Source organism: Hypanus sabinus, chromosome 8 (genome assembly GCF_030144855.1).
Source record: "Hypanus sabinus isolate sHypSab1 chromosome 8, sHypSab1.hap1, whole genome shotgun sequence".
NCBI lineage: Eukaryota > Metazoa > Chordata > Chondrichthyes > Myliobatiformes > Dasyatidae > Hypanus > Hypanus sabinus.
The window spans coordinates 174,246,870-174,258,926 of NC_082713.1; the positions used below are offsets into that span (position 1 = coordinate 174,246,870).

Here is a 12,057-nt window from a genome sequence, read left to right on the forward strand (position 1 = left end):
AGAATGAAGGAACCATGGATGACAAGTGAAGTGGGAAATCTAGTCAGGTGGAAGGCGGCAGCATACATGAGGTTTAGGAAGCAAGGATCAAATGGGTCTATTGAGGAATATAAGGTAGTAAGAAAGGAGCTTAAGAAGGGGCTGAGAAGAGCAAGAAGGGGGCATGAGAAGGCCTTGGCGAGTAGGGTAAAGGAAAACCCCAAGGCATTCTTCAATTATGTGAAGAACAAAAGGATGACAGGAGTAAAGGTAGGACCAATTAGAGATAAAAGTGGGAAGATGTGCCTGGAGGCTGAGGAAGTGAGCGAGGTCCCCAATGAATACTTCTCTTCGGTATTCACCACTGAGAGGGAACTTGATGACGATGAGGACAATATGAGTGAGATTGATGTTCTGGAGCATGTTGATATTAACGGAAAGGAGGTGTTGGAGTTGTTAAAATACATTAGGACGGATAAGTCCCCGGGGATGACGGAATATTCCCCAGGCTGCTCCACGAGGCGGGGAAAGAGATTGCTGAGCCTCTGGCTAGGATCTTTATGTCCTCGTTGTCCACGGGAATGGTACCGGAGGATTGGAGGGAGGCGAATTTTGTCCCCTTGTTCAAAAAAGGTAGTAGGGATAGTCCACGTAATTATAGACCAATGAGCCTTACGTCTGTGGTGGGAAAGTTGTTGGAAAAGATTCTTAGAGATAGGATCTATGGGCATTTAGAGAATCATGGTCTGAGCAGGGACAGTCAGCATGGCTTTGTAAAGGGTAGATCGTGCCTAACAAGCCTGATAGAGTTCTTTAAGGAGGTGACCAGGCATACAGATGTGGGTAGTGCAGTGGATGTGATCTACATGGATTTTAGTAAGGCATTTGACAAGGTTCCACATGGTAGGCTTATTCAAAAAATCAGAAGGCATGGGATGCAGGGAAGTTTGGCCAGGTGGATTCAGGATTGGCTTGCCTGCAGAAGGCAGAGGGTCGTGGTGGAGGGAGTACATTCAGATTGGAGGGTTGTGACTAGTGGTATCCCACAAGGATCTGCTTTTTGTGATTTTTATTAACAACCTGGAAGTGGGGGTAGAAGGGTGGGTTGGCAAGTTTGCAGACGACACAAAGGTTGGTGGTGTTGTAGATAGTGTAGAGGATTGTCGAAGATTGCAGAGAGACATTGATAGGATGCAGGACTGGGCTGAGAAGTGGCAGATGGAGTTCAACCCGGAGAAGTGTGAGGTGGTACACTTTGGAAGGACAAACTCCAAGGCAGAGTACAAAGTAAATGGCAGGATACTTGGTAGTATGGAGGAGCAGAGGGATCTGGGGGTACATGTCCACAGATCCCTGAAAGTTGCCTCACAGATAGAAAGGGTAGATAAGAAAGCTTATGGGGTGGTAGCTTTCATAAGTCGAGGGATAGAGTCTAAGAGATGCGATGTAATGATGCAGCTCTATAAAACTCCAGTTAGGCCACATTCGGAGTACTGTGTCCAGTTCTGGTCGCCTCAATATAGGAAGGATGTGGAAGCATTGGAAAGGGTACAGAGGAGATTTACCAGGATGTTGCCTGGTTTAGAGAGTATGGATTATGATCAGAGATTAAGGGAGCTAGGGCTTTACTCTTTGGAGAAAAGGAGGCTGACAGGAGACATGATAGAGGTGTACAAGATATTATGATGAATAGACAGAGAGGACAGCCAGCACCTCTTCCCCAGGGCACCACTGCTCAGTACAAGAGGACACGGCTTTAAGTTAAGGGGATGGAAGTTCAAGGGGGATATTAGAGGAAGGTTTTTCACTCAGAGAGTGGTTGGTGCATGGAATGCACTGCCTGAGTCAGTGGTGGAGGCAGATACACTAGTGAAGTTTAAGAGACTACTAAACAGGTATATGGAGGAATTTAAGGTGGGGGGTTATACGTGAGGCAGGGTTTGAGGGTCAGCACAACACTGTGGGCCGAATGGCTTGTAATGTGCTGTACTATTCTATGAAACAGAAAAGGTCTTAAGGTAGGTAAGTCATCTGGACCAGATGGTATATACTCCAGAGTTCTGAAAGAGGTGGCTGAAGAGATCATGGAGCATTACTCATGATCTTGCAGGCATCATTAGATTCTTCTATGGTTCCGGAAGACTGGTAAATTGCACTCTTCAAGAAGGGAGAGAAGCAGAAGAAAGGAAACTATTGGCCAAGTTAGTCTGACTTCAGTGGTTGGGAAGATGTTGGACTAGATTATCAAGGATAAGGACTCAGGGTTCTTGGAGGCACATGATAAAATAGGCTGTAGTCAGCATGGCTTCCTCAAGGAAAAATCTTGCCTGACAAATCTGTGGGAATTCTTTGAAGAATTGACAAGCAGGATTAATAAAGAAGAATCTGTTGGTGTTGTGTACTTGGATTTTCAGAAGGCCTTTGATATGGTGGCGAACATGAGGCTGCTTAACAAGCTACAGGGCCATGGTACTCACAGGAAAGATTCTAGCACGGATAAAGCTGTGGCTAATTGGCAAGAGACAAAGAGTTGGAATAAAAGGAGCCTTTTCTGACTGGATGCCATTGACTAGCGGTGTTCCACAGGGGTTTGTGTTGGGACTGATTCTTTTTATGTCATATGTCAATGATTTGGATGATGGAATTGAAGGCTTTGTTGTAAAGTTTGCAGACAATATGAAAATAGGCAGAGGGACAGGTAGTTTTGAGGAAGTAGAGAGGCTACAGAAGGATCTAATTTGTCTAAGAAATGGCAGATGGAGTACAGTGTCAGAAAGTGTATGGTCATGCACTTTAGTAAAAGAAATTAAAAGGTTGACTATGTTCTCAATAGAGAGAATATACAAAAAAAACTGAGGCACAAAGGGATTTGGGAGTCCTTGTGCAGGATTCCCTGAAGGTTAATTGCAGTTGGAGTCTGTGGTGAGGAAATAAATGTAATATGAGCATTCATTTCAAGAGGACTAAAATATAAAAGCAAGGATGTAATGTTGAGACTGGTGAAGCCTTGTTTGGAGTACCATGAGCAGGTTTGGGCCCTTTATCTTAAAAAGGATGGGCTGAAACTGGAGAGGGTTCAAAGGAGGTTCACGAAAACCATTCCAGTATTGAATGGCTTGTCACATGAAGAGTACTTGATGGCTCTGGGCCTGTATTCACTATTGAATGATGAAACCTATTGAATGGTGAAAGGCCTTGATACGAGTGGATGTAGAGAGGATATTTCCTATGGTGGGAGAGTCTAAGACCAGTGGACATAGCCTCAGAATAGAGAGCATCCTTGTAGAATGGAGATGAAAAGGAATTTCTTTAGCCATAGTGTTGTGAATCTGTGGAATTCTTTGCCACAAGCAGCTACGTAGGCCAAGTCTTTACATATATTTAAGGCAGAGCTTGATAGATTCTTGACTGGTCAGGGCATTAAGGGATATGGGAAGAAGGCAGGAGACTGGAGCTGAGAGGAAAATTGGATCAGCCTTGGTGAAATGGCTGAGCAAATTCGATGAACCCATTGGCCTAATTCTGCTCCAATATCTTATGGTCTTATAGGGAGTAGAAATATTAGATATCAATATACAATTTGAAATATTTTTACATTAAATATCATTTGTCATTTATCTGCTCACATCTGGATTTTGTTTTGTCACATCTAATTGTATTGACTCTGCTGCTTGAATGTTAGCAGCCTGTTATTGGCAAACTTTACTCGCTTATTTGTTATGTGCTTATCCAAATCATTAATGTTGCTGTTTCTTCTTTGTTGTTGGGTTTGAACCCTAAAAGTCCCTTCCCAACAGCAATGCAAGAGCATTGGTAAAGCAAAAAGTAGAAAATCAGCCTGACCTGAATGAATGGAATTCACTGTATGCTACTGAAGGGAGTAAGAGTAACAAGTGATGAACTATCTTCCAGTCTTCCTTAATTAATGGGTGAAACCAGCGGAGCAGAAGATTTCAAACTGCATCTGTTAAGATAAAAGTACTAGCAATAAAAACTGGAAAGCACATGCCAGTCAGTTCAGTGACATCAGTAGGAAACCTACAAAATTATCTGTTGCTGAGATAGTTCAGAAACATAGAAACAAAATACTAAAATGTTAAAAAAAAATGCCCCAGTCATCTCCTTTGAACTTTCCCCATCTCACCTTAAATACATGCCCTGTAGTATTAAGTATCTTGATCCTGGGGGGACAAAAAACAGACTGTGTATTCCACGTTTCTCATAAAGTTTTATAAATGTCTATTAGTTTACAGCTTTTTCACAACCACTGCAGAAAACTGTGTCCAACCACTCCTTATAGTACATCACTTCTGTTGAAGTACAACAGCATTCTGTTGAAACTTTTCTGTATCTTGTCCATCACCTCCACATCCTTCCTATAATGCAATACTCTTGATGCGACCTCAGAGTTCCATCAAGCTGGGGGATTCTTTATTAACAAGCTGAGGAAGGAGTATTCTCTATTGGACAGGAATTTTCCCCTTTTTCTCTTGCTTTTTCTACTACTCACATACATTCTCTCCCGTGACTCATGAGATGTTCGGCTTCCAGCTTCCCTCCTGAGGCACAGGGATTCCCTCTTACTCTTTCTTAAAGAAACATAGAACAAAGAAAAAATACAACCTTTGGAAGGCCACTGCAACAGAGGCAATTCTGGTTAAAGCTGGGGAACAAACAGACACTTGACAGTTGTGGTAAGACTTGCACAGCATCACCATATGACAATAAAACATAGGAACAGATGATTGGATTGAGTTGTTCTCTGATCTTGGCATTCCATTTGCAAATGTCTTGTCACCATATGAAGAGACATCAATGAGCTGTTCACTTATGGTGTGTCCTCCGAATGCTTAGCCTTTAAATAATAGGAGCAGATTTAGGCCACTCCTCCCATTAAGTCTCTTTGCCATTCCATCATAGCTGATTTATAAACCCTCTCAACCCTATTCTTCTGTCTTCTCCCCATAACCTTTACACCCTGACTAATAGACTGATTTGAAAGGCTGGTTCTATTATGGCAGTCAAACTGGATATACTAGAAGCTGTGCTAGAAGAAATGACCTCTGGAAAATCCTGCAATTCTGGTCAATGTTTCTCACCCCCTGAATGCCACCTAGGCTGAACAGAAAAGCAGTTTCAATAATAGGTTAAGACAACTGCACTGCTATATGAGGTCATTCTTCCCCTCAGTCACTAGCTCTATATTGAGCCAATCTATAGCCAAGGAAGTGATCTTGTAATGTTTGACTTGTAAACCTTGTATATCTCACTTTTAAGGTAAACTATTTTTATTATTTCTAACTTCTTCTAATATATGCATATTTGTGTATTTGTAATACTATGCTAACACTGTAATTTAGAAAACACAGACATAGAAAACATAGAAACCCTACAGAACAATACCGGCCCTTTGGCCCACAATGCTGTGCCAAACATGTACCTACTTCAGAAATTACCTAAGGTTACCCATAGCCCTCTATTTTCCTAAGCGCCATGTACCTATCCAGAAGTCTCTTAAAAGACCTTATTGTATCCACCTTCATCACAGTTGCCGGCACCCTTTCCATGCACTCACCACTCTGCGTAAAAAAAACTTACTGCTAACATCTCCTTTGTACCGACTTCCATGCACCTTAAAACTGTGCCCTCTTGTGTTAGCCATTTCAGCACTGGGAAAATCCACACGATCAATGCCTCTCATTGTCTTATACACCTCTATCAGGTCACCTCTCATCTTCCGTCGCTTCAAGGAAAAAAGGCCTAGTTCACTCACCCTACTCTCATAAGGCACGCCCTCCAATCCAAGCAACATCCTTGTAAATCTCCTCTGTACCCCTTCTATAGTTTCCACGTCCTTCCTGTAGTGAGGTGACCAGAACTGAGCACAGTATTCCAAGTGGGGTCTGACCAGTGCCCTATATAACTGTAACATTAACTCTCGGCTCTTAAACCCAATCCCACAATTGTTGAAGGCCAATGCACCATATGCCTTCTTAACCACAGAGTCAACCTACGCAGCATCTTTGAGTGCCTATGGACTCAGACCCCAAGATCCCTCTGAGCCTCCACACTGCCAAGAGTCTTACCGTTAATACTATATTCTGCCATCATATTTGACCTACCAAAATGAACCACCTCACACTTTCCTGGGTTGAACTCTATCTGCCACTTCTCAGCCCAGTTTTGCATTCTATCGATGTCCTGCTGTAACCTCTGACAGCCCTCCACACTATCCACAACAACCCCAACCTTTGTGCCATCAGCAAATTTACTAGCCCATCCCTCCACTTCCTCATCCAGGTCATTTATAAAAAATCACGAAGAGTAGTGGTCCTAGAACAGATCCCTGAGGCACACCACTGGTCACCAACCTCCATGTAGAATAAGACCCATCTACAACCACTCTTTGCCTTCTGTGGGCAAGCCAATTCTGAATCCACAAAGCAAGGTCCCCTTGGATCCCATGCCTCCTTACTTTCTCAATAAGCCTTTTGGGATTAATAAAGTATCTATCTAACCAAGAACGTATCAGGCTCTGCTTTAAGTATACTTCATTTCTTAGCCTCCACTGTCATCTGTTACAATGAATTCCACAGATTTATCACCCCTTGGTTAAAGAAATTCCTTCTCATCTCAGTTCTAAATGGGTATCCCTCTACTCTGATGCTGTGCCCTCTGGTCCTAGACTCGTCTACTAAAGGAAAGATCATCTCCACATCCATTCTGTCTAGGCCTTTCACTTATTTGATGGATTTCGATGACATCACCCCTCATTCTTCTAAACTCCAGCCAGTACAGGCTCAGAGCCATCAAACACTCTTCATGCGTTAACCCTTTTATTCCTGAAATCATTCTCACAAACCTCCTCTGGACGCTGCAATGCCAGCACGTTATCTTAGATAAGGGGCTCAAAACTGTACCAAATACAGGCTAGCCAATACCCTAAAGCCTCAGCATCACATCCTTTCTCTTATATTGTAGACCCTCAAAATGAATGCTACTAGCATCGCATTTGCCTTCCTCACCATCAACTCAACCTGAAAGTTAACCTTTAGGAAATCCTTCACAAGGATTCCCAAATCCTCTTGCACCTCAGATATTTTAATTTTCTGGCAGTTTAGGAAATAGTCCACACTTTTGTTCCTTCTACCAAAATGCATGTCCATACACTTCCCGACACTATTCCAACTGCCATTTTTTTGCATTCTCCTAATCTAAGTCTTTCTGCAGCCTACCTGCTTCTTCAACACTACCTGACTCTCCATCTATCTCTGTATCATCCACAAACTTGGCCACAAAGCCACCAATATCATTGACATACAATGTAAAAATAAGCAGTCCTAATACCGAACCCTGTGGAACACCACTAATCACCATAGCCAGCTAGAAAAGTCTCCCTTCATTCCCACTCTTTGCCTCCTGCTAATCAGGCAATCCTCTATTTATACTAATGCCTGTCCTGTAATACCACGGGCTCTTAACTTGTTAAGCAGCTTCATATGCGGCACCTTGTCAAAGGCATTCTGAAGTGTACACTTTAACCAATTCTCCTTTGTCTATTCTGCTTGTTGTTTCTTAAAAGAATTTCAACAGATTTGCAGGCAAAATTGCCCCTTAAGGAAATCATGCTCAACTTGGTCTATTTTATCATGTGCCTCCAAGTATCCTGATACCTAATCCTCAACAATCAACTCCAACATCTTCCCAACCACTGAGGTCAGACTAACTGGCTTATAGTTTCCTTTCTTCTGCCCCTCTCCCTTCATGAAGAGCAGAATGACATTTGCAATTTACCACCCTCCAGAACCATGCCAGAATCTATTGTTTCTTGAAAGATGATTATAAACTTCACATTCTCTTCAGCCACCTCTTTCAGAACCCTGGGATATAATCCATCTGGTCCAGGTGACTTATCTACCTTCAGATCTTTCAACTTCCCAAGCACCTTTTCCTTAGTAATAGTCACTTCTGCCCCCTGACATTCCTGAACTTGCAAACTGCTAGTGTCTTCCACAATGAAGAGTGATGCAAAATGCTTATGTTTATCTGCCCTTTCCTTATTCCCCATTACTACCTCTCCAGTGTTATTTTTCAGCAGTCCGATATCTATTTTCTTCTCTTTTACTCTTTATATATCTGAAAAAAGCTTTTGATAACTTGTTTGATATTATTGGCTAGTTTACCTCCATATTTCCTCTTTCTTCTCTTTACAGCCTTTTAAATTGCCTTCTAAAAGCTTCCTGACCCTCTAACTTCCCACTATTTTTTACTCAATTATATGCCTTCTCTTATGCTTTTATGTTGTTTTTGACTTCCTTGCCAGCCACAGCTACATCCTTTCTGCCTTTAGGATACTACTACTTAGGGATATATCTTGTGTCGAGTGAAGTTTATTGTCATTTAACTACTTACACATATATAATATATATATAGAAAAGAGATGCTTCTTCACACCAAGGTGTAAAGCACATAACACAATAACTTACAAAGATAAAACCAGATGAATCACAAACTAAAGTACATTAATATTAAATATTGTAAGGTACGGAACAGATTAACCAGTGACACTTCAAATACGATGTGGCCGGGAGTTCAGAAGCCTAATGGCTTGGGGGAAGAAGCTGTTTCTCATCCTGACCGTTCTTGTTATTAATGTATCACAGAAAGTCAAAGAGGATGCTGGATGGATGGACAGGATCCTTAATAATAATAAGGGCCTGTGCCTTCTGAATTTTTCTCACAAACTCTAGCCACTTCTGTTCTGCTGTCATACCTGCTAATGTCCTTTCCAATAAATTTTGGCCAGCTTCTCTCTCGTGCCTCTATAATTCCCTTGACTCCATAATAATACTGACACATTTCACTTTAGTTTCTCCCTCTCAAATTACATTCAGGATGAATATTGAGACATTATGATCACTGCAGCCTACGGGATTCTTTACCATAAGCCCGCAATCAAATCGGTTGATAAAACAACACCCAATCCAGAATAGCCTCTCCCCTAGTGTCACAGGCAGCTGTGAAGGCCAAGTATTTATGTATATTTAAGGCAGAGGTTGATAAGAGTCTTGATTGGTCAGGGCATGAAGGGATGCAGGGAGAAAGCAGGAGATTAGGGCTGAAAGGAAAATTGGATCAGCCATGATGAAATGGCAGAGCATACTCAATGGACCAAATAGCCTAATTCAGCTCCTATAACTTATAGTAGGCTCAACTACAAGGGGCTCTAAAAATAACATCAGAGGCATTCAACAAATTCTCTAAGGATTGGATTTTTCTCCCCCCAACAGAGTCACAGTACCCCCCTGTCTATCTGCCTGTCCTTTCAATACAATGTGTATCCTTGGAGTTTAAAGCTCTTAACTATGATCTTCTTTCAGCTATGTCTCAGGTGGTGCCCAGAATATCTAACTGCACTACAAAATGATCTACCTTATTCCATATACTGTGTGCATTCAAACATAAACCCTTCAGTCCTGTATTTGTCGCCCTTTTCAGTTTTGTTCCCCATGTTACGCTGCCACTCATCACACTAATTTTCCCTATTGTCTGCCTGCCCTTCCTGACAGTCTCATTGCATGCTCTACCAACTGACAGAGTCAAAGGGAAGTACAGTACAGAAACAGGCCCTATGGACTATCTAGTCCATGAGGAAACCATTTAACCTTCCTACTCTCACTGGCTTGCAACTAGACCATAGCCCTTCATCCCCCTACCATCCATATACCTATCCAAACTTCTCTTAAATGTTGAAATCAAGCTCGCATGCACCATGTGCTGGCAGCTCATTCCACACTCTCACAATGCTCCGAGCGAAGAAATTTCCACTCATGCTCCCCTTAAAACTTTTCACCTTTCACCTTCAATGCATGACCTTTAGTTTTAGTCCCACCCAACTTCACTGGAAAAAGCCTGCCAACATTTACCCTATCTATACCCCTTAAAATTTTGTATACCTCTATCAAATCTCCTCTCAGTCTTCTATGTTCTAAGGAACACAGTCCTAAACTATACAGTCTTCAATCTTTCCTTATGACTCAAGTCCTCGAGACCCAGCAACATTCTTGTAATATTTTTCTGTACTCTTTCAACCTTCTTTACATCTTTTCTGTAGGTAGGTGACCAAAACTGCACAAATGTTCCAAATCAGGCCTCACCAGCGTCTTGTACAACTTCAACATAACATCCCATCTCCTGCACTCAATACATTGATATATGAAGGCCAATGTGCCAAAAGCTTTCATTACGACCCTATCTACCTGTGGTGCCACTTTCAATGAATTATGAACCTGTATTCTCAGATCCCCTTGTTCTACCACAGTCCTTAGTACCCTACCATTCACTGTGTAACACCTACCCTGGCTGGTCCTACAGAAGAGCAACGCTTCGCATTAAATTCCATCTGCCATTTTACAGCCCATTTTTCTGACTGATGCAGAACCCTCTGCGAACCATGACAGCCTTCTTCACTGTCCACTATACCGGCAACTTTGGTGTCATCTGCAAATTTGCTGATCCAGTTATCCACATTATTATCCAAATCATTGATATAGATAACACCAAAGGACCCAGCATCGATCCCTGCAGCACACCACTAGTCACAGACCTCCAGTCAGAGAGGCAACCATCTATTACCACTCTCTGGCTTCTCCCATAAAGCAAACATCTATCCAATTTACTACCTCATCTTGAATGCTGAGCAACTGAACCTTTTTGACCAACCTCCCATGCAGGACCTTGTCAAATGCCTTGCTAAAGTCCACTGAGACAATATCCACTGCCTTGCCTTCATCCACTTTCCTGGTAACTTCCTCAAAAGACTCTATAAAAGATTGGCTAGACATGATCTGCCACACATGAAACCATGCTAACTATCCTTAATCAGTCCATGTCTATTCAAGTACTTATTTAAATAGTCCCTTAGAATACCTTCTAATAACTTTCCCACAACTGGCCTATAATTTCCCGGTTTCTATTTAGAGCCTTATTTAAACAGTGGATCAACATTGGATATCCTCCAATCCTCTGGTACCTCTCCTGACACTAAGGATGTTCTAATTATCTCTGCTAGGGCCCCAGAAATTTCTTGCCTTCCATAGTGTCTGAGGGAAAACCTTGTCAGTCCCTGGGGATTTATCCACCCTGATCTGACTCAGGATAGCAAACAGCTCCTCCTCTGTAATCTGTACAGTGTCCATGAAATTGATGCTACTTTGCCTCACTTCTACAGACTCTGTGCCCATCTCCTAAGTAAACACAGATGCAACATATTTATTTAAGATGTCTCCCATCTTTTTTGGTTCCATACATGAATCGCCATTCTGGTTTTCCAGAGGACCAATTTTGATCTTTGTGATCCTTATGCTCGTAACATATCTATAGAATCCCTTAGGATTCTTCTTTACCTTGTCTACAAGAGCAACTTCATGACTTGTTTTAGCCCTCCTGATTTCTTTGTGTTCTCTTGCATTTCTTGGACTCCATAAGCACTTCATTTATTCCTACTTGTCCATACCTGCTATGCATCTCCTTTCTCCTCTTAACAGACAGACAGACAGACATCCTTTATTGATCCTGAGGGAAATTGGGTTTCATTACAGTTGCACCAACCAAGAATAGTGTAGAAATATAGCAATATAAAACCATTAATAATTAAATAATAAGTAAATTATGCCAAGTGGAAATTAGTCCAGGACCAGCCTATTGGCTCAGGGTGTCTGACACTCCGAGGGAGGAGTTGTAAAGTTTGATGGCCCCAGGCAGGAATGACTTCCTATGATGCTCAGTGTTGCATCTCGGTAGAATGAGTCTCTGGCTGAATGTACTCCTGTGCCTAACCTGTACATTATGGAGTGGATGGGAGACATTGACCAAGATGGCAGAGCCTCAATCTCCCTTGAAAAATAAGGTTCCCTACACTTTTTAATCTTTACCTTTTATTCTGACAGCCACATACAAGCTTTGTATTCTCAAAATTTCACTTTTGAAGGCCTCCCACTTACCAAGTGCACCTTTGCCAGAAAACAGCCTATCTCAATCCACACTTGCCAAAGTGTGTAATACCAAAGTTAATCTTAC

General features: G+C 42.0%; 1 protein-coding gene across 7 annotated transcripts in view; it reads right to left on the reverse strand.

Moving 5' to 3' along the window:
* Positions 1 to 12,057, reverse strand: part of LOC132398745 (protein mono-ADP-ribosyltransferase PARP11) — a 139,415-nt gene that overhangs the window by 108,479 nt on the left and 18,879 nt on the right. For 2 of the 7 annotated variants that reach the window (XM_059978609.1, XM_059978611.1), the window contains 2 exons: positions 4,124 to 4,160; positions 3,823 to 3,943 (listed from right to left, as the gene is read on the reverse strand). The exons of 2 other annotated variants lie outside the window; for them this stretch is intronic. The gene's annotated coding sequence lies outside the window, so the exon portion shown is untranslated. Of the gene's footprint in view, positions 1 to 3,822; positions 3,944 to 4,123; positions 4,161 to 4,489; positions 4,835 to 12,057 lie in introns of all 7 variants that reach the window. 3 more of the 7 variants (XM_059978613.1, XM_059978608.1, XM_059978610.1) reach the window with 2 other exon arrangements.